Source organism: Beta vulgaris, chromosome 8 (assembly GCF_026745355.1).
Source record: "Beta vulgaris subsp. vulgaris cultivar EL10 chromosome 8, EL10.2, whole genome shotgun sequence".
NCBI lineage: Eukaryota > Viridiplantae > Streptophyta > Magnoliopsida > Caryophyllales > Amaranthaceae > Beta > Beta vulgaris.
This window is the reverse complement of record NC_079209.1, coordinates 9,577,046-9,585,159: the sequence shown is the minus strand read 5'-3', so window position 1 is coordinate 9,585,159 and position 8,114 is coordinate 9,577,046.

Below are 8,114 nucleotides of genomic sequence, written 5' to 3'. Positions count from 1 at the left end.
ATCAGAATCAGTAGGCACACCAACAATAGAGCCAATTTTCTCAATTTGAGGAGGGACAACAGAAGGTTCTCGAATAGAGATACCCTTACCAGTACTTTTCTTAGCCAAATGATCAACATTTTCCATACCAAGGACAGAGTCATCAACACCTTCTTTGAAACTAGCAGTTATCATTGCAGAGGATTGAAACTGAGGCTTAAAACGTTTTTTAGGAGGAACAATTTTCTTAGTACTTTTGCCAGATACAGTAAAAACATGCTTAGCCTGAGCTTGAACTACATTAGCTTGCTCAGCAGTAGATTCAAGGTTTTCTTGGCCAGCTTTAGCAAGATTATCAAATAAACACTTTTGCTTAGGATTTTTCAAAAGTCTCACCTTTACCTCCTTATTAGGAGAGGTCAAGAGGGGACAACAGTCAATAACATGGTCATCAGACCCACAAAAGGAACATCCTGAAGAGAAATCTTCGTACCAGATTACGTAACCATGAACATGATCACCTTGCCTACACACTTCAGCAAACTCTAATAAAGGGGACTTAATGTCAACACGCACACAAGCTCTTGCAAACCTGATCTTATGCCTAAGCAGGGATCTAGGATCAAGTTTTATTAAGGCCCCAATACCATTAGCAGCTAACAAACTGGACACAGAGTCAAAATTTAGCAATTCAGTGGGCAACCTAGGGATACGAATCCATAAATCAACCCATTTGATTTCTTCTAAGTAAGGGTCAAATAAGGGGCGCCATGGGTAGATAACAAACAGGTCCCCTTGAACGTGCCATGGCCTTTCACTCCACACAAGTGAAAGGTCCCCAGGATTAGAGAATTTTAATAAATACCAAGAATTTCCCATTTCCAGATATTCAACATCTCCTTTGATAAATTTCCAATCCGCTTTAGTACGAGAAACAATAGTACGAATATCAAGAGGAGAGCTAAGCATTTTACCTATTAGGCAAGATTTAGTAAGTTCCTTAATGTCCTGCTTCACTTGAGGCAGTTCATCCAGAACCAAATTTGAAGAAACAAACGGAGGAACCTCCGGGTCATTCAAAATACTTGGCAATGAGGAAGGTTCAGCCACATCCCCAGAACTGATATTACCATCTACCTCTTTTTCAGCTAAAAAAGTGTTAGATAGCAAAGAAGGAGAAGAGAGAATTGCTTCTTTGAAAGAAACAGGTTTCTCCATATTTTTTTTCAACTTACACACACAAAATTTCAGAGACAAAAAATAGAAAGAAAATTTCTTAGAAGAAGGGATAGTGGTATACTTACCAGAGAGATGATAATACCTTTTATAGTGGAGAAAATACTTACCAACCCCAGAAGATAGGGAGGAAGAGTTCTCCTTTTGACTAAATGAACAATCGCCCATCACAATAAATGCAAACCCAGGAACCATAATTTGCTCCCAGACAACGCCGAAAGCACCAACCTCCCTGCCCTGCTCACACTTATGAAACCCAATGAAACTATTGATACACGCCACTCCAAACTCGATTAAAGCCCTCGCAATAAATGCCCCCAAATCGCAAACCCTAGGACTGAATTTTCTTTTGTACTTGAATGAAAGAAAGCCAAAATTTTGAGATCTAAGCTTACAGTACTGACTCAATGAAAGTATGGAGTGTTGCACTCTACATTGATTAGACTTAACAGCGATGATTTGAATCAAAAGATTGTGAGAATTTGGTAGAACAGAAAAGCTAATTCGCACCACCCTACGATCTCCTTTATGCGAAAAGATAGGGTTGGAGGAGCACCCAATTTGCAGTAAAATCAGAATAAGGAAAAGCCTACTCAATAAATTTGATAAAGTACTTTGATAGTTGACAGGAGATTTAGGGGAGAATTGAATAATTTTTTGATGTCGCAAGATAGGGTTTTGCGTGGGGGATTTGGGGATTTTTGCTTCTTTCTTTTCTCTTTCTCTCTCTACTTCTTTCTCTCTCATGTTGTTTTTACATCATTATAATGTTCAGTCCAATATGTTTTTCAATTATTTAGTTACTTTAGATAGTTTAGGGTATACTCTTGAAAGAAGAGTTCCCTAAACTTTACTTGTATCTTTTCAAAAAAAAAAAAAAGCTAAAATTTTGAAAAATATCGTTATACCAGTATCACCATTTTTTTAAAATGCCCACATTGCGAGAGGATACATTTTAAAATTTGCACTATCAATGGAAAAAATTAGGCTAAAGAGGAAAAGAATTTTAACTTTTAGGATAAATTTTGATTTGTAAAGATGGTGGATGAGAGCTACGACCTACACAAACATGATATATTTAAGAGAGAGACAAAGATTGGACGGTTGTGTAGGGTCTGATTAGTAATTACCAAATGAGTATTTTAAAATATAACTTCTCGCAGTAATTACCAAAGGGTAAAGAATTGAGAGAGATATAATTATCGATTCTTTAGAGTTATTCTGAGAGAATTACTCTAAGAATATATAAGATGTAAATAGAGGTGAATATATAACATTAGCTAAAGGGCTTATATGGTCAATGAAGATTTATTAAATACTTATAAGTAGTCCAAATTTTAAGAAATACTCATATGATTAAAGAAAATCTTTGAAAATACACACATGTGATAATTTTTTAAAATATGTTCATGTGATTAAATAATGTATATTAAAGTACCAATTTGATAAAAATACTCATAGTTTTATGGAAAAAAAAAGTTAAAGTCAAATTAAGAGAAATATGGAAAGAGATAAAGAATAATTGAGTTGGTGGGGCCATTTCAATTTTTTAAAACAAAAAAAAAACAAAGTTAATAATATTGGATGGAAAATGTAACCATAGTAGATATGAGGTCCTTAGTAGATCAAAAAAATTGTTGAGGTCCTTGTTGGAAAAAACTCTCATACTTTAAGTCCTTACTAGGTAGTTAACTCATGATTGTTACGTTTGAGATTAATGAGATTAAGGAAAACTTTCACTGATCATATTAATGAAAAAGACTTATATTACACCTACAAGAGAATAGAATGAAGAAACAGATATATGGAGTTTAACAAGAATCATTTTCAGGCTGCTTGAATGGATTTCCTCCCCCTCGGTTTCTCACCATAACTTCAATCAAGGCATACCAATCTAGGAAAATCGACTACACGATCCATATTTGAAAAAAAAAAAAAAAATAGATATCATTATACATGCATGTGGTTTTAATAGAATGAAGGATAGACATAAATGTTGTTTTCCGGCCAGTACCCAAAAATCAAAACAAGCTTCAACTTAAGGCAACATCTAAACTAATACTACCTAGCTAATTGGTTAAAAAAAGGTATATTATTTGGTGTAACAATCCACAAACCACAAACCACCATTTCTTTTGTATAACTTAAAGAACTCAAATGAAATAAATAAATGACTTAATGACATGAGATTCATGTAATTATTTGTATAGTCTATGTCATTCTTGTTAAAATCTATATCATTATGCATATTACACAATAAGTTATGGTGTAACATGTTACTCCCTCTGTATTTTTATCGCTCTCAGTTAGGATCTTGACACTGTTGATACTTAGAAGAATCTTCTCAATTTTTTTTTTCAATTTATAAGAAAAAATATAGTCATGTGGAGTCTTGTTTGATTCATCTCAATTCGTACATTATTAATTTAATCGTTATAATTTTTACTAATATATAATGAAAAATATTTAAGTTCAAAGATGTACATTTGGAGATGTGCATAGGTTAGTGAGAAAGATAAAAAAAAATAGAGGGGGTACACCTCAAATGCACTTTTTCCTTTATAGGGTTATCTTTGATGGAGTTCATCATATTTAAACAAGGCAAAATTGACCTCAACACCCTGAACTATTGGTCGGGTGCACCCGACACCACCAATTACGACTAGTATCCTAAACACCACTAACTATGGGGTAGGGTACATTCCGTACCATATATGAGACCGGAAGCATAATATGTTATGAAGACGGTATGTTCTAATGGTACAGATTGCACCTCATCCCATAGTTGATGGTACAGAATGCATCCCCACCACGTAATTGGTGGTATTTATACTACTAGTCATAATAATTGATGGTGTTGGATTTATCCAAGTTATATCTATGCCAATTTTACCTTTGAACAATAGTATAAGATAGGTCAGGGTTGATAAATTCAAAAAGAGAGGAGAAATATTAACAAAATATACGAGGTGAAGATATTTTATGAAAAGCAAAAGGGATGAGAAAATTTTACATATTTAATTTTCTCAAACAAGGTATCACATCACATGGGCTTACTTGAGATATGTGTTTGCGAATAATTTTCCATCCCTCTCATAGTTCCATCAACACAATTGTGGAGATTTGCTGTCTTTCACAACTCCAGAAACAAGCAAGACAAAACTAGATGGCCCACTATTTGGATTTGCCAAGTTACTAAAACGTCTAAAAGTGAGTTTTTTTTTTTTCAAATTAACAATGCACATCGAGACAAATCTAACGAAATCACACATAATTATATTTTTATTTACAAAAAAAATAAAATAATCGGTCAAAGTTTGTGAGTTTTTTTTTCCAAATTAACAATGTAGCAAATAAAAAAAGCAGAGAGAGTATAAGTTTTTGACATCTAAGATGTGTTATTGATTTTAGTGATGTCAAAATGTCTCTCCACTCTATCTTGATTACCCGATAATAATGGTTTGAATCAAATGGTCTATGAAATTGGCTTATTTTATAGTTACGTAATATAATTAAATGGTATTGCAGTTGAAAATCGAGTGGGATCTTAATTGTAAGATCTCACTTTTGAACCATGAGGTTGGATTCAATCTCAGCTATCAATTTGAGGATATGTTTTGTTTACTTGAATTCTTTTAAACTGGATATATTAGATCTACTTGAAATTTATCTTATAAGGTGTCAAAAATTTAATCATCTCTATTATATAAAGCAACTCTTGAGAAGTTTGTTGTCCAATTGAAATATCTTAAATGCCATTTATTTTTTAAAATATATTTTTACAATTTGTTATTAATATACTATGATTATTATATACCTATTTATAACTTGAACTACACATTGTGTGCATTTGAATCTAGCTTGAACTAAATTAAACTAAACTAAATTTATTAGAAGTGAAACTTATTTTTTAAGGTAAAAAGGACATATCTCAATGGTGATATTTTCTTTTGGGTTGAATGTCTTCATCTCTTCCCAATTTGTAGAGGTCATACCATATCAATAAGTTAATTTGCAAGTAATAGAAATTAAAAGTGTTACTTTTAATTGTTAGAGAATTGACAACAAATAAGAGTGTGTTTGTAATTTCACAAGGTGAGGAGGTAAATGGTATCTTATTAGAGTTAAGTAGGTATTAGATTACAATTTTAGTACAAATTTGACTCATGGTACCAAAATCTATGAGCAAGAAAAGTAAGTTGGTGTACCACATAGAGTGAAGTTACAATTGGGTACCAATTTGACTCTATTTGGTACCCAATTTTAACGCTATCAACTTATAAAATTGGTGTCAAATTCTAACTTGGTACCAACTTGACTTTAAATTAGTACCAACTTGAATGAGTTCTAACTTGGTACTCTCTTTGTTTTTTTTATCTTTCTCACTTTCCTGTCCACATCTCCCAATGCACATCTTTGAACTTATATATCTTTTATTATATATTAGTAAAAACTATAACGATTGAATATTAATAACGTACTAATTGAGGCGAATCAAACAAGATCTCACATGACAATATTTTTTTCTTATAAATTAAAAAAAAATTGAGAAAATTCTCTCTAAGTATGAATAGTGTCAAGATTATAAATGAGAACGATAAAAAAAATAGAGGAAGTATCAACTTGAGTTTAAAATTAGTACCAACTTAACTTTCAATTGGTACTAACTTGACTATATTTAATTTGTATACCAACTTAAGTATCCAATAGTGAAATTATCAACGCGCCCTGACTGAAATCTTAAACATTTATACAGCCTCGTCAGTGTTGATACAAAGATGTTAGTCGCAAACACGATTACACGAACATGCACCCAAGTGCATGTAGAGGATGGTGCACTCTTTGTTAAACGACGTAATTTTAACATTTTGGAGTCCATTATTTAAAAAAATAATTTTTATTTATTTTCTTGTATTTTGCAACTGTTTTACCTTTTTAAAGACATTTATTGGCGAAATTCTTTTTTTTTTTTTCAAATTTGAACTTATAAAGTATGTTCTTTTAGTTTAGAATATATTTTCATTTCTATATGTTCTTTTTACGACCTTAGTTTTTTTATAATTGAAAATCATATATTCATTAATTTTAAACGGTATGTTCTTTTTTATAAATTACTCCCTCCGTCCCATAATATAGTGCCTACTTCATTTTTGGTAGGTCAAATTTTAAAATCTTTGACCGAATATTCTCATTTGTATATATATAAAAAATATTTATGTGGGATCTTGTTAGATTCGTCTCGATGTGAAGTTTCATAATATCAAATTTTTATATTTTTTATTAATACGAAATTGAAGATATTAAAGGTCAAAGTTACATCTTGAAGACCGTGTAAAAAAGAAACAAGCACTATATTATGGGACGGAGGGAGTATATGCTATTTAAGGTGCACAGTGAATACTATGGACCTAGTATATAATCCACGCTTTGGATTTGGATGTTAGCTCGGCTTGCGCCTATCTCAATTCTCAAGACCTAATCCAAGGTCCCTTCGCCAAAAACAAAAAACCCCCCTTCCATGCTTTGAGAACGCAATTCTATTCTCAGTGTAAAATGTAGAATACAAATTAAGAAGGAAAAAAGAAAAAACTTCCAAAGCTTTTAGGTATTATTGGGAGCAGATTTTGACATTTGTGCAAATCATTGGTGTGGCTGGTACTAGAATGGTCCGATTCTTCTTTCTTTGAAAATAATTTCTTGAAGATATGGTCACCCACTCCACCATCTCTTGTTTATCAATAAAATCTAGATAATAAACTCACATGATTAAAGTAATATAAACTTAAACTTTGGACAAACAGAATAATATGATATTTTTACACAAAGAAATTCATGGTCTTCTAGTGAGAAAGAACTGAAGGTTGACTTATTTATGTCGAGCCAAATATACAGGCAAATATTGCATTAGACTTATTTTTGACCAATTAAGAACGTACATCATGTGCAGCACAAACAAGTGTTCACTGTCTTCTATACAAAAACTATATAGTACATATTATACAATTAATTAACCATTGTCAAATACTAAGTTAAGTGTTAAAGCCATCAATTCAGGTCTTAGTGACATATTATATATATTTTTTATTTCAAGAGATGACTTAGCTTATTAATTTGTCCAGGATAACACAATATCTTTTCTAGAGGTATGTTTCACTTCCTCCCTCCTGAAAACTTCCCTAGTTTCTTTTTGTAATTAAAGTTCAATTCATTAAGGCCCTATTTGACACTAGCATTTGAGGTAGCGCTAACATTGTCATTGATGAGTTTTTTAGATTTCAATGTCAATATTTATAATATCAAATTGTTAAATTTATATTAATGTATAAATAAAGATATAAATGGTAAAAAAAAAAAAAAGGGATCTTAACAACCAGTAGAAAAACAATTAGGGGTGGAGCTATTCTTTGAGGTGTGGGGTCATTTGACTCCACTTAAATCTTGATATGTAGTATTTTTCGGTCAAAATTTAAGTTTTATTTCTGTAAAAATTGGATAATTTACACTTATTAAAATAAAAAAAAATATTTTACATCCACTAATATGTTATTCTGGATCCGCCACTGAAAATAATCAAACAAAACATATAAAATAATACAATGTTTTACGATAAATCAGTATGAAATGATGTTGCATAGATTTGCTCCATATAAACTTAAAACTTAAAAGTAGGAGTTCACTCATGGTACACCCGGGTGTACCATGAGCATGGTACATGTAGGGGTATTTTTGTAATAAATTAGAACTTCAGGTGCTCATTTGACACCAAATTTGCTCATATGGGCATTTTGCTCATTTATCATTTGCTCATTTTGCTCATTTTCTTAAATGAGTAGAAATGTTTACTCATTTGTTCATTTTGCTCATTTGCTGATTCGCTCATTTTGCTCATTTGGAGAAAA